This window comes from Callorhinus ursinus, unplaced genomic scaffold (assembly GCF_003265705.2).
Source record: "Callorhinus ursinus isolate GAN/ISIS: 27379988/994484 unplaced genomic scaffold, GSC_fseal_2.0 scaffold25, whole genome shotgun sequence".
Lineage (NCBI taxonomy): Eukaryota > Metazoa > Chordata > Mammalia > Carnivora > Otariidae > Callorhinus > Callorhinus ursinus.
In genome coordinates this window covers 14,783,477-14,802,937 of record NW_027397087.1, presented here as the reverse complement: position 1 = coordinate 14,802,937, position 19,461 = coordinate 14,783,477, and the positions used below count along the sequence as shown (strand labels likewise).

General features: G+C 41.1%; 1 long non-coding RNA gene across 2 annotated transcripts; it reads right to left on the bottom strand.

Annotated features, from left to right (window-relative positions):
• Positions 1-1,287: 1,287 nt before the first annotated feature.
• LOC112833179 (uncharacterized) lies at positions 1,288-18,910 on the bottom strand. Of its 2 annotated transcripts, none has more exons than XR_012373747.1 (3): positions 18,830-18,910; positions 6,696-6,810; positions 1,288-3,220 (listed from the first exon to the last, which is right to left on the bottom strand). It is a non-coding gene; the product is annotated as an uncharacterized lncRNA (long non-coding RNA). The 2 variants fall into 2 exon arrangements; XR_003210567.2 differs by lacking the exon at positions 1,288-3,220 and adding an exon at positions 5,822-5,885.
• Positions 18,911-19,461: the final 551 nt, after the last annotated feature.

Genomic DNA, 19,461 nt, shown 5'->3' with positions numbered 1-19,461 from the left:
AAATACATAAATAAATAAAACAGCTTTTCTAGTCAGTCATAAAATCCCAGCTTGGAAATAGTCATGTTTGTTTTCTAAGAAATGACATTCTAGTACCAAAAGTCACCACCTCAGTCATTTTATTCCTTTTTTTTTTTTTTTTTTAAAGAGTTATGTATTAGAGAAAGCGAGCATGGGGGGGCAGGAGGGACAGAGGCAGAGGGAGAAGCAGTCTCCCTGCTGAGTGGGGAGCCCGATGTGGGGCTCAATCCCAGGACCCCAGGATCATGATGTGAGCCTGAATCAGATGCTTAACTGGCTGAGCAACCCAGGAGCCCCAGTCATTTTATTCTGAGGGAAATAGGGACAAGACAAAGAAAAATGTAGCATGTGGCAAATGTAAATGAAAAAATTAAACCCTAGTGGCTGCTGAGTACTCTCTGTCCTGAATAAGCAAAAATATATACAGTAGGCATGATTTAATTTTAATTTCAGGTTGAATTAAAATAAGAATGAGCTCGTGGGGCGCCTGGGTGACTCAGTCGGTTAAGTGTCTGCCTTCGGCTTAGGTCATGATCCCAGGGTCCTGGGATCGAGCCCCGCCATCGGGCTCCCTGCTCCGCGGGAAGCTTGCTCCTCCCTCTCCCACTCCCCCGGCTTGTGTTCCCTCTCTCGCTGTGTCTGTCAAATAAATAAATAAAATCTAAAAAAATAATAATAAATAAAATAAGAATGAGCTCTTTAAAAAAAAATAGAGAACTTTAAAACAGTTCTCTCTCAACACCCCTTCCAGCCTACCCCCATGCCTTGCCCTGGAGGCAACCATTCTGCCACGTATAATCCTAGATCATAAACATAGATATCTATTTCTCCATCTATCAGCTTTAAATGATACCAATTTACTCTGAAAATGATGATTTAGTTTTGTGGGGTTTTTTGTCTTTTTTTAGAAAGGTGGTAAGGACAGAGGGTGAGGGAGAATCTTAAGCCCAGCACAGAGCCTGATTCAGAGCCCGACATGGGGCTCGATCAAGAGTCAGACACTCAACCGACTGAGCCACTCATGTGCTCCCCCCATCTAGTTTTTGATATTATCTCTCCCCTTCCCTCCTCTTTATCCTTTTGGGCTTTTATTTTGCAGCTTTCAGTTCTTCCCCTGGTTACCTTTGTGACTGAAAATAACACATTTACATCACTAGTTCATCCTCTGTCAACCTTGGTCAACATTTCCTTTTTTTCGTCGAATAAACTACAATTATAGACATGATCTTTGCATTACCAAAGCTGTTAACATTTATTTATGCTCTAGTTCCAGGCATGTGTGCTTTGTCTGTTTAATTTTAAAAGGTAAAAGCGAATACATGGCACTTATAATGTTGAGTGAGTAATATGGCTCACCGCTGAACCGAGGAGGTCCTAGGGTTGTATTTTCTTCCCAATAGGTTTTTGGGGTTGTGTAGGCTCAGGTCATGATCCCTGGTCCTGAGATGGAGGCTGGCATTGAGCTCTGTGCTCAGCACGGAGTCTGCTTGTCCCTCTCCCTCTTCCTCCCCCCAAGTGCACTCTATCTCTAAAATAAAAAAAGATAAATAAAAATAAAATCTTTAAAAATAAATAGAAAGAGCAAAGTGGCTAGAGAAAGATGTGAGATGACAACTGGGTGTGAATAAGGAAGGGTGGAACTCAAGACGGGAACACATGGAGGGAGACAGATTATGGCGAAAAGGGGGGAAGTGAGAACAGAGGGGCCTGGGAGGAGAAAAGCTCTTCTGGGCGAGGAGGGAGGAAATACCCAAAGGGCGGGGCACTGGCAGCCTGGGAAAAGGGGCAGCAACCACAGGAGTGGAGACAGGCAGGGAGTGGACAAGCGAAGGGATGCAACAATCCATCCGGGCAGAGGCTGGGAGAGGAGAAAGCATGGCCCCCGTCCAGCAGCCTCACATGGGGGCCCTCTGAGCAGTGACTCACAGAATCTGGCTGCACAGCCCCTGGGCTGAACCACCACTCCAAATCACCAAGAAGCTTAGCAAACTAAGAAGTTATCAAAAATATTCGGGGTAGAGCCAGCTGTCGTTGCCAACTTTATACAATATTATAAAAGTCACTTGTTAGCTCTCCAGAGTCCATTGTGTCATTGATAATCCCGTCGGTTGAGTCGTTCTGTTTTCCTTCCCCTCGAAAGCCCTGTGGTTTCCTGTCCTTACCATTGCCCTCTGTGGAACTGGGGACCTCCCTGCACCTCACCTCATAGTAATTTTTTAAGATTTTATTTATCTGACAGAGACACAGCAAGGGAGGGAACACAAGCAGAAGGAGTGGGAGAGGGAGAAGCAGGCTTCCCACGGAGCAGGGAGCCCGATGCCGGGCTCGATCCCAGGACCCCGGGATCATGACCCAAGCCAAAGGCAGACGCTTAATGACTGAGCCACCCAGGCGTCCCACCTCACAGTAATTTGACGATGTGCTCTGTGACTTCAGCGTGGGCAGAGGGAGTGTACCCAAATCGTAGCAGATGGCATCTCTGCCTTGAAGGAAGACGTAAAAGGAAGCGGAGATGCCACACAGGAACACTCTGGAAAGGAGATGTGCTGATGGGTTTCCAGCCCTGACGAGTCTCCAGAGGCAGCACAGTTCAGGGGATGGGCTTCTCCTGGTCCCTTGGTTTCCATTTCTTTAGTCACAGCATGATGGTAGGGCCAGGATGGCGACAGGGATTGGACTAGATCAGAAATGGCTCATGCACCTCTTACTTCTGGGAAGCGTTTTCCTATAATGCTGTGGTGAAAGAGATTCTGAGTCTGCCTTGCAGCTGCATGGGGAAGTGCTAATATGGCTCCGTGGGGTTAATACCGGTCTTGGATTACTGTCCTAACAGGTGTCCCTTTGTGCCACTGCCAATCCTCATCAACCTTCTCTCCAGGGTCCTAAGAGCTCCTGTTTAAATTCATGGAGGCCGACAAGGGTTCTGTCCAACTTTCACTCTGTTGACCCAGGAGAGATGTGGAAACTGGCCTCACTCTGTTGCAGCCTCACATATGTGCTTGCTCAAACATGCTACACTAGTTGTCCAGAAATTCAGTTTTCCCAGTGCTGCCAGAGACCTGAGTTTGGCGACCATCCTCTGCTCTGTAGCACATTATCCGAGAAGATGTCCATCTTTCTTAAATTTCCCTCTAGCACAGGCTGAGATTTGTGACCATAGTTTATAGGTCAATTCTGTGTCCATAACACTGGGAGGATGCTGGGGGAAAAAAAAAAAAAAAAAAAGCAGGTCATTTCCTCCTAAATTTGTATCCTCTATGTGTAGCTCCAGATCTGTTAAGGTTTTAAGAATGGTGATTACAGTCCGGCCAAACTTCTTTGGTGATCTCTCTCTTGTCTCCAGCAGTGTATGTTTATGTATTCTACGTAACTTAAAAAGTATATAGAAGACATAATTCACACAATTCTTTCATACAATTAGCTTTGAGTTTCATCCTCACAAAAGGAAGAGTAGGTATTATTATTTCTATCAACTAGGATGATATCAAGTCTCCAGGAGTGCAAATGATCCCTACACGCAGCTGAAAGAGCAGAACTAGAATTGGAATCTAGATCCTTTGATGAGAGGCTCACAGAATTTACAAGAGCAGGAAGTTGGGGGAAAACTTGAAGAAATTGAGTGAGGGGATGGGCAGGCAGCGTTACTATAGGTCACCCCCATCCCTTGCTTTGAATAGGATCCAGGAAGCTTAGGTTCAGAGGCAGGTCATGGGAATAAAATTATAATTACTGAGTGAAACAGCTGTTGAAATGAGCCGCAAACATTTTGGTTTCCCCTTTCCTTTTAGAATCCTGTACGTTAGTGGTTTCCAGTCCATGTCCTGAGGAGCCTTGGAGTTCATGAAGGTTCCTGAAGGTGATCATGACCGCATGATGGAACATCTCCACAGTGCCACATTCATCTGCTTTAGATATTGGGCATCTGCATAAGATTTAATTTGAAGAAAGAACATTCTGCTACTTAGAAAAAATTTTTGAAAATCATCATTATACGGGACTATTTAACCCTCTTGCCCACTTATTTCTCCAGGACATCTGGATAATTTTCAGCCAAGGAATTTGCCATTAAAAGAGGTAAACCATGACCCACACTGACACAGAGGGAGCTAGGAGCTGGGGGTAATGATCAGGCTTAAGACATAGGATTTAGAAGCCACAGGGACGTGGTCATCCAGGGTCAGAGGAGGTGGCCCACCAAGCCTGTGAGGGTGGCAACTCAGGGCTGTGCCGGACCACATTCGTGAATGCATGTGGTGCAAATAGGAACTGAGAAATAGATGTAGAGGATTGAAATCCCAGGTTTTTCTCATACGTACATCAGAGTTCCTTTAGTTTCTGGTGATCAAGATTGGGCTTCACTCCTGGGAGCCTCAATATGCTAAGTTCAACTGGAAACACCACCAGCCACAGGAAGTAGAATTGGGTCTTATCTTCTATTTCTACCTGTTGCTTTCATAAATGTGTGAAATCAACATTCAACCCTGTCATCCAGCTAGACTTCCTGAACTCCATGAATTCTACTAGTGAGCCTGGCTCATTTCAGGTCAGGATCCAGGACTGGGTGAGGAGTTAGAACAGGAATGGGCACAGGTTCAAACTGTATATGAAAACGACTAAATTTAATCATAAGCCATCATCATCACCATCCCGAACCTGTTATAGAAAATCAACTTTTTTTTCCCTCCCACTGCAAAAGAAAGATCGGAGGGCTTGTCAGAAATCATTTTGGGGATTCTGAAATAAAGACATTTTGGAAGCAGGAAAACATGATCATGCAAGCAAGACCAGCAATGCAATTAAACGCTACCCTTTCCTTGACCTCTGTGTCATAGAAACAGCAGCTGATATGCAATATTACCTCGGAGAGGGGGGGAAAGACCTTGGGAAGTTTAATCCTGGATATCCTTGGGGTTGAAGATTGAGGTGGAGCACTGGCCTGCCCATGGATCATGCACGTGAATTCCTGAGTACTGCAACCACTCAGCCTGAGCCGTGCCCCTGGTAATTACACCTCCCCACGGCAGCGCCCCTGAACTCAATGTTACATTAGGCAATTGTGGCAGGACTGTAACCTGATAGCAACACATTATGTAGTTATGTGGGAACTCTGGTTTCTGGAACAGATCGAGGTTCCCAAGCTCTGGTCTGATGCTCTTTGGGCGTGTCTTTCACGAAACACTCTTTATGTAGAAAACAGACTAAAACACCAACATGGTCTTTGGGAGGTTTTTCAACAGCAACATGAAGCGGACCCATTTCTTTCAAAGAATTCTTAGCCAAAGAGGAGAAAAGTTGCTAAAAAAACAATAAATAACCCTCTTCTCTGTCTCACATTTGTCACCTAGCTTGCTTAAATACTGTGCTTTGGGGGTAAGTTTTTTTTTTTTTAATTTAAAATGTCATCAAATGATGCTTTATCATTGATGATAGAGGTACTTTACATTCTTATTTCTTAAGGAAGCCACTGAACTTGATAGGAAGGCTAAATGTAATGTTTCAGATTCAATAAATGAAAATGGGTGGGGATAAGTAATGAGGGTAGAAGTCCCAGTTTTCATGCTCATAATGAGAACCAAACTACCAGTGCCTAGTCATCCGCCCTTTATGAAAGCTGGCTTCGAGAAAATAGGAATGAAAGGAGAAGCAGCAGAGTATAGCACCTGCGTCATCCAAACTGAGGGACTTGTCATTAGGCACTTGGAGAAGGAAAAGGAGAAACTGAGCGTCACATCCCAGTGGCAGTCACCTCGTCAGTTTGGGACTTACAAGCTGTGCTCCCATCTTCCCCGCAGGGGGATTCAGATGATGGCTGGCAATGTGGCTCCACAGACCAGATATGCTTGCAGGTTACTTCTAAAGTCACACTGGGGGAGTTGGGGAACATGGATTTATCATAGAGCAGGCAGAAATGGGAGCCCAGGGCAGAGGAGAAAGGACTGGGGAGAGCTGAAGAGGGACAGAGTCACTGGCAGGCCAAGTAGGGGGGGACGAGGAAAAGCAGGTGAGGTTTTATGTCTCTCCCCTGGACGTACGTAGGATAATTTTAGGCAGGATGTGACGCGTGAGACACATAATCCAAGACGAGAGAATTTCAGACAATATATCTAATGTCTGTGTCAATGATTTGGCTTGGTCACATGAATGAGTAAAGGCCAGGTCTCCGGCATAGTGGGAAAGACCCCCCCCCCCCCGCCCCCGGCCTTGGCCTGTTGCCCTCGGGAGCTCCCTTGTCAAGCATAATTGTGCCAATGTGTGGGATGAGTGCAGGGGACACACGTGAAGGCCTGTTTCCCATCAAACTCTACGGGCAGGTATGCCGGCTCAGTTCTGGCACACACCCCTTGGCTGCTCCCTCTTAAAGGGGCCAGGGAAACCACCTGTGATGCCATATCTTAGGAGCTTCCAGAGGTTTTAAAGTCTGAGATGATGTCACTTCAGAATTATTTGCCAACAGCTGTCCCATAAAGGAATATTTCCAAAAGGAGAGTGATCCCTTAGGTGGGCAAATTCTTACTAGAGGAAATTTCCAAGAATACTTCGTATCATAGGATATATTTTTCTGACATATTAGTTGTACTTTTAAAAATTTCTCACTTCCAATCAGCATCCCAATATTGATATTTTTATCAAATCCAGAGCACTGCTCTAGCCCCATTGTTTCCTAAGAGACTTACCTTTCAGCTGGGACAGACCCAGGAAGCCACAGAGGTTCCAAGTGGCGCTGTACTCCCTGACAACATGCAGTTGGACTCTGATTGAGGACAGCCCCACCGTAGGCAGGCCAGTAACCTAGGGCTGGGGGAGGAAAGAAGAACGGTCCAATGAGATTCCCTTCTTGAAGTGTTTGGGCTTGGGTACCTGAGATACTGACTTAGCTGTAAGGTCATGGAGACGGGGGCTGGGATGGCCATCATGGGACATGGGCTAAATGAGAGGAGAACAGAACATATGTGGGGGAAGGGAAGAGGAGAGGAGAATACCCCTAAAAAGAATGGTTTGAGTTTCTGGCAACGTTGCGAGCTCCATGAGCTCTTGTGGGGTGTCATTTCTTGTTTTTGAATTTCTGTGACTCTTCTGTGTTTCCTAACCCTCATACCTCCCTACCACCACTCCCAGCAACTCCCCTTCCAGAATACCACCTCGCCAACAGGTTCGTCTGGCTCTCTGTCCTTCCAACCATGAGCAGGAATGCCTGAAGAAAACGTCTCCCAAACTCCACCCAGAATTACCTTTCTCTAGAGCCACCAAACCAAGACCAATACAAACTTTCAGAAAAAAAGAAAACTTAAGTGAAAAAGAAACAGTCACAAACTAGATGTTGCGATCTGACCAAAATAGAATACATTTTGTTAAATTTAAACTTTTAAAGGTACAGTTTAAACTGAAAAGTGTTCATCCGGAAGGAAAGAATGAAAGAGGGCAACCAGTGAGCAGAGCAGGAAAAGACCAAAGAAATTCTTTAAAAGCATGAACAGAAGAAAAAAGCTAGAGAGAACTTGGACACTCCTTCCACGAGGAGAAATGCCAAAAGGGGACACCTACTGTGTGCTACTTGCTTTACAGACGCTATCTTGTTGGATTCTCACAACCGGCACTATTTTTACGGGAGTACAAACATGGATGCAAAATGGGTAAACTGCCAAAAGCTAACAAACAAAAAAAGAACAAAATCCCTTGGCTGGCTGGCTACAGAGCTAACGCTCTGAAGGAAGAACACGTTTGTCTGAAGTCTCCAGTCAGGCATTTGAGGAAAAAGCTCACGGTCGTGAAACGCCGTGAGAGGGGTCAATCCTTCACAGGTTTTCTCACCTGAAAGTCTCAGCCACAAACGTTGAGGATTCTACTGAGTGTTTGCAATTATGGGGACTTTCCATGCAGCTGGATCTTTTACAAAACAAATCCTGGCCTGAGACATGATTACCAAGAGAGACAGCTGTGGGGTGCGGACTTGTGTATAGCCTCATCTGAGGTCAGTATTGAGCAAACAAGATCAGGCGAAAGGGTGCATCTTGTAAAAAGCCTGGGTGATATATCCCAGAGGAGGTAACTACCAGCAAGGACAGCACAGACTCAGTTGCGGGCAGTTCATAGCGTGTAGATGTAGGACATTCACCAATGGGGGAGTCCTTGCTTTTCCTGCATGTGGAAGGAAGTCTTTATCTAGCACAATTAGGAAACAATTCAGCTACAGAGTTTGAAACAGACTTGCCTGTGACTTTGTTATAGCTGGCCCAAGAGCTTTGAAGCTCAAAGCAGTTCCTCAGCCCTTCTCCAGAAAGCAAAGACATTCTGGAAGAGATCCCTATTCTACAAGGGAGCACATTTGAGAGCGGAAAGACCAGAGTGAGTTATGCTAAATTACATACTGCAAGCCCAAGTCAGGCAAAAATCAGAACTTGAAAATGCTGACTCCCAGGTGAAGGTTTTGTGCTTTGGTGCCTTTGCTTTATATCACCCAAGGGGTCTTATATTGTCTCTTCCTTATTCACTCACTGGTCATAGATATATTGAAATGCATATGCCTGAGATATGGAAGACACTGCCAAGTGCTAGAAAATTCAAAGAAGAAGACACAGTCTTAACCTTTGAGGGCTGATATTATGTACAGCAGTCCTCCATTGTGGGACTGGGAAATACTACATCTAAATTCTCCATTGTAAAGTTGGGAAAGTAGAAATTATTATTTTATACAGGTATATTAAGTGCTATGTGAACACACAGGAAGAAAATTACTTTGGTCTGGAGGGGTCAAAGAATGCTTCATAGGGGAGGCAATGAATAAGTAGATGTTTCGTAGGGGGAAGAAAAGTAGATTCTAAGTAATGGAAATGGTCTATGCATGGCTTTGAAAATAAGAAAGAACAGGCATGTTTGAAAAAGAGCAAATAACCTGCCATGCTGCATTGTTGGGTTAAGATTGGAAGTGTTCCTGAGTCAAATCATGAAAAATTTTGCATGCTAACATAAGGTTAGAATTAAAGCTGTAGGTGTTACAGTTCTAGCAACAGATTTCAGAAAGAGGAGTGATATGATTATATTTTAGCCTTATAAAATAATTATGATTCAAAATAAACATGGAAAATTAAGAGTAAGCATTTATAAAAAAACTCTTTCTACAACCTACTGAAAATGACAGTGAGGGAATTAATGAAGGCGAAAACACCAAAGACAAAAAAGCTGTAGAGGAAAATCAGACAGGAATTGTCAACTACATTTGGGAAGATGGGAAGCTGAAAGAAGAGGTAACTAACTGATCAAAGTAGAGAAATCTAAAAACCTAGGAAGAGGAAGCCAAGAAGAAGCTAGATAAGTTGCTCTAAAAAATTTCTGAGAGGTCAGGAATTGGTGGTCCCTGATATTTGGAAGATGAAGGGAATGGAGAGGGGGCAAAAAACAAAGACTTTGTTGAAATCTGCCTAAGTTATAGACCCTTCCCTATGCCCCACAGCTAGGTATCTCTCTCCTGCTCTGGTAAAAAGCAAGATGTTTGCTCTCTAGAGATGCTGAACCAGCATGGTTCTGGACTCGTGATGGCTCGGAGCTAGACAGAACAGAATTAAGTAAAATCCATTATTCTGAAGCATAAGGCTTCTCCAGCTCTCAGGGACTTAGCTTCTTAAGTCTCCTTCCTTTACCTCCATGAATGTTGACGTTCAAGCTTATACTCCCCATGGAGGAGACAGGCAAGTTCCTCTGTGGAGAAAGTGAGCAGCCCTAAAAGAACACACCTACCAATACTGACATGGTAGTCACCCAACAAAATGCCTGGGTCCCACTTCATGGCTCTACAGGAAAGCTTAGCAGTCAGAGAGTCCTACAAAGGGCTTCCAATCAACTTTTTATTCCTTGACACCTAAATGTAAACAGGCAGCCAAAGAGCTCCAGGTATATGAGGAAATTCTCTAATATGAAAGATAGATTTAAAAACCCAAAGCAACTACAAGTAAATGGGAAAAAATAAACCATGGAGAAAAAGAGAGGCAATCCAGAGAAGAAAACTTCGAAAACACTTTTATTAATTAACCATTACTGCATCCATAAAACAAGAGGATGCAATAAAAGGGAAATAGTAAGTGAACAAGAAAAATCTAAAAATTACAAATATAAAAGTAGAATTTTTTTTTAAATCAGTAGAAGAATGGGAAGTTGAGAGAGCCTTGCAGAAAGTAGTACAAAAACATAGGGATGAAAAATAAGAAAGTAAAATATCCATACCAAGCATATCATCATGAAATGTCCGGATACTAGGATATACTCGGATTAAAGAGAAAAACAGTTCCCACATAAAGAACCACAATGGCACTGGGTTTCTTAAAAGTAACACTGGAAGCTAAAAGACAATGGAGCAACAACTTCAAAATTCCAAGGAAAATAAGTTCTTTCTACCTAAGATTTAATACCTGGCCAAACTTTCATTTCAGTGTGACATTAGAACAGAGGTATTGACAGATAGGTGAAGTGTGTCAAACATTACTTATGCTCACCAAGATTTGTTTCTCCTTTCCTTCCTGGTACATGGAACACTATACTTCCCAGACCTCTCCAAGTTAGGTGGGATCATGTATTCTAATCAAGTAGGTGTGCCCAGAAGTGACATGTCATTTCCTGGCCAACGCATTGAAGGGGGATGTATGAGTTCTACGCTTTCTAAAGAGGTCTCCTGTTGAGATAGTGGAACCATAAGATGGGAACAGTTTGTATCACTGAATTACCTCATGAAAGATAACTGCCTCGGAGGGTTGCCTGACCTTCAGCAGACTTGTGTGAGCAAGAAGAGACTTAATACAGTAAACCATAAAGATGTGACGCTTATTGTCACTGTAGTGTAGTTTAGACTAACCTAACACACAACCTATCATAAATACTTCCAACTGCGCCATTTCTCAAGAAGTTAATGGCTACCCCATGGCCCAGCAATTCCACTCCTAGGTTATATACCCCCAAACAATGAGTGCATGTGTCCAACAAAAAGACAGAACAAGACTATTTATGGCAGCTATATTTATAACATCCGAATACTTTACTTTCATACCACATACCACAGTAAAAAACAAACAAAAGAACAAACTACTAGTACATGCAACAACACGGATGACTCTTCCAAGTATATAATAAACAGTAAAAGAGAGTCAGATATAAAAGAGTACATACTTTCTGTTTATTTACATAAAGTTCAAGAACAGGAAGAACTAATTGATGGTGATAGAAGTCAGAATAGTGATTACCTTATTGGGGGTGGTGTGATGGTGGAGGGTATTGACTTGGAAGAGACATGAGCAAACTTTGTAGAATGCTGGAGATATTCAGTATTTTTTTTTTTTTAAGATTTACTTACTTAATTTATTTATTTAGAGCACAAGAGTGGGGGGAGGGGCAGATAGGGAGGGAGACAGAGAATCTCAAGCAGACTCCATGCTCAGTGCAGAGCCCAATGCTGGGCTCGATCTGACGACCCTGAGATCATGACCTGAGTCGAAATCAAGAGTCAGACACTTAATGGGCTGAACCACCCAGGCGCCCTGATATTCAGTATCAATGGTGGTTATATGAATATGTATACAAAAATTAATTGGGCCGGACACAAGTTGAATATACTTTACCATATGTTTGTTGTGCCACCTAACTATAAAAAAAATTTTTTTTAAGAAACTACTGGAGACTGTGATTCACCAAAATGAGGATATATGCCAAAAGTAGGAAATCATGGGATACAGGTATAGGAAATCCCCCAAGGGACAGAGATGAAGGGAATTCCTCAGAAGATGCTGAGTCCCAGGATGGTAGCTGAACAGCAGGCTGGAGACCAGTCAACCATGATTGAGGCCAGAGACAGGGGGCACTAAAGATAGAAGAATCTAGAAAAAAGGAAAAAGAAAAAGAAATGGATAGATCATCTTGTGATGATTTCCATTCAAAGGAGTTTTACTATTCTATCAAAGAATTGGTGAGAAATTAGTGATAAACACACAAAAAATTAAGCAACAAAAAAAGCGGCTGTTATTAATGAAGTTACATAAACATGCTACCATAGTATATTGTGTGGCTGAGCTATAAATCTAGCCAAAATATTGCTATATAATTGCATTGGGAGGATAGGAAGAGGGACAGCAAGGTGGGAGGAGTGTGCCACAAAAGAGTATGCTGAGAAGAAAACCAATAAAGGGGCACCTGGGTGGCTCGGATGGTCAAGCGCCTGACCCTTAATTTAGGCTCAAGTCATGATCTCAGGGTCCTGGGATGGAGCCCTGTGTGGGGCTCCCTGCTCAGTGGGGAGTCTGCTTATCTCCTTCTTCCCCTGCCCCTCCCCTGATCGCTCCTGTGCATGCTTTCTCTCTCTCTCTCGAATAAATAAATCTTTTTTAAAAAAAGAAAAGAAAAAGGAAAACCAGTAGAGAGTGCTTACATCTGAAAAAAAAAAAAAGGAAAAGGAAATAGCTGCATGCATATTATTTAGAAACATGAAAACAAAGAAAATAAGCACTTGAAAGTGTTTTGACTTAAGATGGAGAAGGGTAGGCAGAGGACTGCTATTTTCATCGTACACCTTGTTGTATCACTGACTTCTAAAGCTACATGCATAAAGTATTTCACCACCATGTTGAAGCAATTAGAAGACATTTCAGAAAACTCTAAGAGAGCTAACATAAAATTAAATAACTCATTTCAAAGCACATTTTGATTCCAATTAATATTTTTTTAAAGACAGATTTATAGTACCTAGTAATTTTCATTGGTAGAGGAGGGGTTTGTGAGAGGTTGTAAAATCATGCTGTAATCCTTTTGGGGATCCAAAAAGCTGGGACATCAAACTCTGTCAGTCCCAGGTGTTTACTTCAAAGAAACAAAGAGTCGTGAGAAAAATACGTTCTATCAGCTTATCAGCTCTTTCACGGCTCACAGCATGATAATATTGGACCGGGGCTGAGAACTTTTAGATGTAAGCACTTTTGGTCACTATTTTAAATCCTGATTGTGCAATTTAAATGTGCTTTAAAAAAAAAAATCAGGTTCTCTTAAAAGGGAGCGTGGTCCCATTAAAACAAGACAACCTATGCGTAGAAGGGCTTGGTCTTGCCAGCTCTGCGGGGCCATTAGAGCTAGCAGTTGTGGGAAAACATGGGGAGCGCTGTGTAAGGTAAGATGGCTAAGAGTAGCAAGTGGCCAAAAACTTCAACTCTAAGTGGCTTAAACCATAAAAAGGGAATGTATTCATCATCTAAAATGCTCAGAGGTAGAAAGATACCAGACAAGGCTGCATCAAGGATGTCACCAAGTATCCAATTCTCTGCTGTTTTCCACTTCGCACACCAAGGCGTCAGCTCCATCCTGAGGCTGGAACCTCTCTTGGTTTTAAGATGGCGGCTACTTCCTGCTGGGGCTAATGCTTCCGCTTTCAAGTCAGCTGGGAAAGAGTGAGCATCTTTGATTGATAATTCCCAGCAATAGTCTCAAATTTGCTGGCATCGGACAGGCTTAGGTCACGTGCCTCCCACTGAACCAATCATTGGCCAGGAGATAGATACACAGGAGCCCCAGGCGGGCTCAACCTCCCTAGAACCACACTGAGCGTTAAGTGGAAGAGGGGAGATAGATGGAGAAACAACCATAAATGTCCCCAAAGATACTTAAAAAGGAAGAAGGCTCAGAATGTGTTGGCAGTTGTAAATTGACTATTTTAGGATTATCACACAGTCCATATGTTGTTACCTCCAAATTCTTATTTTTAACATTTTTGTGGAAACCCGAAGAGAGAACGTCAAGAAGAGCAGGATATTTGGAAAAGTGGGGACTGTTCCATAATAAGCTGTATGTAGGGAAAGCATGTTTCTCCTATAGAATAAAGAGTAGGAAAAGGTAATGCTATGGTGATATAAAGGGTTTAAGTTTTTTTGACTAGATCTAGTCTAGAATAATAGGCAAACCCTTAGAAAGTGCCTAAATCAACACAAGCCTGGGGGAAAACCATAGCATATCAAGCTGAAATTGAAGAGTAGTAGTGGTACATTCGAAAGGATTTGTTCAAAAGGTCAAACCATGTAGGACTAGATTCTCCAGACATCCCTAGATTGAGTTATTTATATTCAAAAAAGGATAATAATGTCCACCTTACATGGCCATCAGGAGGATTAAAATAGATACTATTTGTCTAAGTATGCAGGAGGAGTGAAGTAGGAGTGTATGAGGAGAGTATGAATAACTGTTGAAGATGGAAAAAGCTACCAAAGTTCATAATGTAAGATCTTTCTCAGTGTTTGATGTAGTAGTAAGTCTGATAAATGTTCCACTTAGCTGTAAGTATAAGGCACTGAAAATATAAAGATGTGTAATTGAGTGGAAGATTACACTACCTTTGGCTCCCTTTGTTACAACCTGTGTGAACACTGACATGCTATTTTCCCGCTACATCTATCGGAGGTCCATTAAAATTGCAACCCTAGTCTCAGGAGGGAATAAATTGCATCTATAATGCTGGCCTTGCAAATGCAAATCAATTGGTGATGGAAAATGCTGCTCAGTGGAAGAAAAAAAAAAAGGATTCCATAATTTCAAAAAATGTGAAAAAAAACCACAGTATTCTGGTGTGCATATGTGTTCAAGAGAGATTGAGTGATCATTTTAAGATGTCTGAATTTTGTCATTTTCATTCTGTTTGTATTACTTTGGTCAATGTTTGTTGTAAATACTGTAGCTCAGTATTTGATGAGCATTCTTTTTTAGGCTGGACTGCTGCCACAGTAGAACCATATAGTACATAATTTGCTCTACTAAATCAGATTATTTATATTAATCATATGTCCTTTTAACTCATTGGCATTAAGATTGCTAAACGATCTCAACTATGGTAGTAGTGAACAAAACTGTTCTGTGAGCATGGATTGCATTCGTCACTAGTCAATGCTTTGCAGAATACTGGGGTGTATTTTAGACTAATTTTTAAAAAGGAGAGAATAAGTGGCAAATGAATATGTTTCATATTGCCTAATACCTCATTGTATTCTCTCTTAAATGGGTAAATATTTAACAATTGTTTTGCCAAGTATTCTCTAGATTAATAGATGCTCTGAAGCAATTTTTAAATATTTTTATAGTTATTACAAATATGAAGAATTTATAACAAGCAAATTCATTGATTCTTGTGTTTGTATTAAACAGGTGGTAGAACTAATCACAAACTAAATTCAAGGTGTATTTCAGGTGCTTTAGTGACATAGAAATTTGGCCCCAACCACTCAGTTCTTGGCAAAGTTCTCATCGGATAAATACAACGGATGATATAAAAATGGCCAAAGTTTGTAAGGGCATTATTATCTAGCTTTATAATAATGATTTTGATAGTAGATCCTATGAAACACTCATCAGGGACCAGGCCCTGTGCTAAGCATTTTGCAAACAGAATTTATTGACTCTTCCAAAAAAGGAACATAATCCATATCATTTCTCCCATTTTACCATAAGAAGACATTGCAGGTTGGAGAGGATCATTAACTTGCCCAAATCCACAGCTAGTGGGTGATGGAGCTGAGGTTTGAACCCAGACAGTCTGAATTCCAAATCCATACCCAGGACAACTCTACAATAGAGCTAAGACTGCCAATAACTTATGGCTTTTATTTTGGGCTTTCATCTTTTTTACTTGAAGGGTGTTTCTTTAAAACATGCCAGTTTTTCACTTTTAAATCCTTTTCATTTTATTACGGCATCTTATAGCTTTATATTAAAAAGTGGAAAAGGTCATAAATCAATTGTGCAGATGGCCCTGACTTACGATGGTTTGGTTTAGAATTTTTCAACTTTACGACGGTGTGAAAGCAATACAAATTCAGTAAACTTTAATTTTGATCTCTTCCTGAGATAGTGATGTGCAGTCTGTGATTCTCCGGTGATGCCAGGCAGGGTCCCTGGGCTGCAGCCCCCAGTCAGCCAGAGGGTCAGGAGAGCAAACAGCTGATACACCATTCTATTGCTCACTTTCAGTACAGTATTCAATAAGTTATATGACATAGTCAACACTTTATTATAGAATAGGCTCTGAGTTAATTATTTTACCCAACTGTAGGCTATGTAAGTGTTCTGAGTGTGCCTAAGGTAGGCCAGGCTAATTAGTGAGGATGTTTGGTAGTTTAGGGAAATTGAATGCCTGTCCGACTTACAGTGGATGTATCAGGGAGTAACCCCATTGTAAGCCGAGGAAGATCTGTATTTCATTTTTATTTTTATAAAAGGAAGACAATAAAATAGTGTTTTGGGCTACAGTATAGGAGAGCTTCTGTGTGTGGTATGAATGCAATAAATTTTGATAATATTATTTAAATCTCTTTAGATTCAGCTCTGGAAAAGAAGAAATACCTAATGACAATGAACAATAGAGGGAAGTTTGATGACAAGTTTAAGACAGTCTTAAACTGAGTTTAGAGCTCTGTGTTTCAAACCTTTAGAGAAAAAAGTTATCCAGATCAGGATGATGAATGTGTCTTCAGTCCTCAAATATTAATTTGTTACTGCCTATCACAGACTATTTACTAGAATCGTATTTCTAGACCAAAGATAAGAGACAGACAACTGCTTGATAATATTTTTTATCAAATTCCACCTACTTCAGATATTTAAAAAATTTTTGTTAGCTGAGATGTTCAGAAAATTACCGGAATTATTGCTATGTGATTATAACAATTTATGCTATGATGTCTTCAAATCAACCCAATCTACTTTCTTCATGTTCCAATTAGTTCACAATATTTCAAGATAAATATTTATTTATAAATAAGAATTGGCAGTTGCCAATTTTTAAAAGCAAGAGATGTTCACCATGGTATTTATTCTCATAATGTCTACATTATTGAAAAATAGAAGATAAACCAAAAGACAGGAAAAATGCTATCAAATAGCCACCTTAAAAAAAAAAATGCCCCTTGGTTGATACTTGATCTGGGTCGTCCCTACGTTATAGACTCCACTGGACAAGGATTTAGATCTGGATTTGTAAAGACTAGGCAATACAGACATTTCTTCTCTTCTTCTACTTAGGATAGGAATACCACCTCTGCCATATAATGTGTGCTGATTTGAAAATGTTTTTTAAAATATGAACTATTTAGCTAGAACACAGTGAATAAAAGCACTACATCTTTGTTTAGCTAGGTCAATTTGAGGAATTATATAGGTTTAGTAGCAACAAAATGTTCGAGTATTCTCTGGCTTAATAATTTCAGTAATTTAGCAAAAAATCTATTCCTATTTATTATTTGTAATGTTTGGGGAACAAATATGCTGATAATTCTTTTGCAACTCTAACATGTATGCAACAGGACCCTTTCTAAGTTTGGGACCCTATGAGGTACTAAAGCAAGCATTCACTTCTCTCACGCTTGAGGTCACAAGTTTTTGCAAGTCAAAAAGGTTGAGCATGCCAAAAACATCATGCTGCACACTACCAAATAAAAGAACACTGTTATTCTTACAGGGAAAGGTTTGACAAGACAGGAAATAGGCAGGGTCAGAGAAGTTTACTTAATACTGAGACTTATTTAACCATCGTGAAGCCAAAATACAATGACAGTTAAAAAAAATAAACAAATAGCAGTTACACAAAACAAAACCCCAGGATACATGGTCTCTACTGGAACTGATTATTAGATTTTTAGCAAGTACGGGAAGTGGGTATCCCCAGAGAATCCTCACAAAATCCCTAGACATCTTCACCATTGACTTTTGCCGCATGCCTTTCACTGAGATAATGCGGATTCAAACGGCTTTAATCGGTGGGTAGAAATTTGAACAAAGAAAAATTAGGCTTAAAAGGCTGCAAAAGAACTTCATTGAAGGGAATCATTTTAAAAGCTGTGTTCTCTTAAAAATGGGGAGGGAGGAGGAGGAGGAAAACAGAAAATGGAAGATAGGAAAAATCTAGCTGTTCATTACAATTTTCCATTTTTTGTTTAAACACAGCAGGAGGGCAAAGCTGCTGGCTTCCCTTCATCCTTGCAAATGCCAGGAGGGATTATGCAAACCCCACAACCACCCAAATCTTATTTAAAGTTATAATCATTGTTCTCATTTAATGACTTTTGCCTGCTTTCACTCAAATATTGCTGCATCTTGTTTCCTGCCAGTTTGGACCCACTGGGAGTCGTCAATTCATAATTGCAGATAAACCTTTTAAAAAAAGAAAATGCTACCTTCACCAAAAAAGCAAACATCAAGTGACATCTAGTGGATGTCTGGATATTATTTTCTAAGGCCTCTGAAGAGCAGTATTCTCAACAATAAATTGTCTTAACATCGCTTATAATTTTTGTTTCTCAGGTGAAAGCCTCTGTCTTTTCCTAAGACAGAAGGACAAGTTGTCAGATAGAGAAGTGGCTGTTATGTTTTCTCAAAGAAAAAATTTTTCTTTTCGTTAGCATATGAATAGCAATTCTCAAGATAAACCATCCTGGAAGTAACGCACCTGAAACTCACACCATAGAGTGTGCCAAAAAAGAAGTCATGGTATATCCAATGTTGGACAATTATTTGGGCAGTTATCAACTGTGTAGATGGTTCTTAAGAGAAGATGACATTTCAGGTCCCCAATCCCTCTGTTTATCTATAAACCTAAGGAGCATTATTAATTTGACAAATCTGTATTTAGTCCAACTACGGTCCCCATTTTTCTTCCCTCCCCCCTCAGCCCACGGGAGAATTGTGTAGGTATCTAGGTCCATTTTCCATAAATGAGTAACATCTGCTTGTTCTTTGCAATTTATTAAAGAACAGTGACTTAACCAAAAGAGCAGCTGAAAACTTAATTGGGATTGGGATTGCTTACCAACTCTTCCCCAGCGATGTCATGTGTCCGAAAGGCGTCGTGGAGAATACATGCCTTGCTTTGGTTGTCTAAAGACAGCTTTTGTTAAAGAGACAGAAAGGGAAATTGCAGAGGAATTAAAAGATGGTGTCTAAATTTAGTATTTTCTTTCCTTTCAAGGAAAGGAAACTTGGAATATGCAACTGTAACCCAAAAGCCAGCTGTCTGGCTGTCCCCAAGACTTGCAGCATTTTCGAGCCGCTCTTCATTTTAATAACACACAGACACACAGAGTCCTGCATGAAGACTTCCTCTGACTTCCTGTAGAAAACCTAGCATTCCCTCCTTCCCTTCCTTTCCCCCCAATCATCTCAGGAATTCTTGAGAGTTCTGCTCTTTTTTTTTTTTTTTTTTTTGAGAGTTCCACTCACTGTTAATCTCAGCTCTGCCTCAAACCTCATAGCACTGTCTTGTTCTTTACCTACTTTGGCCCATATGCAAACTTTTCGGCTTTTTGTCGTCCTCCAAAGCACCACGGACACTAAAGCTGTGTGTACAGTCAACTTTACTGAAACGTGGGTAAGAGGAGGGAAGCTGCTGCACAGATGGCTCAGCAAACCCATGGCGGGACTTGGTGCAGTGATACAATGTCT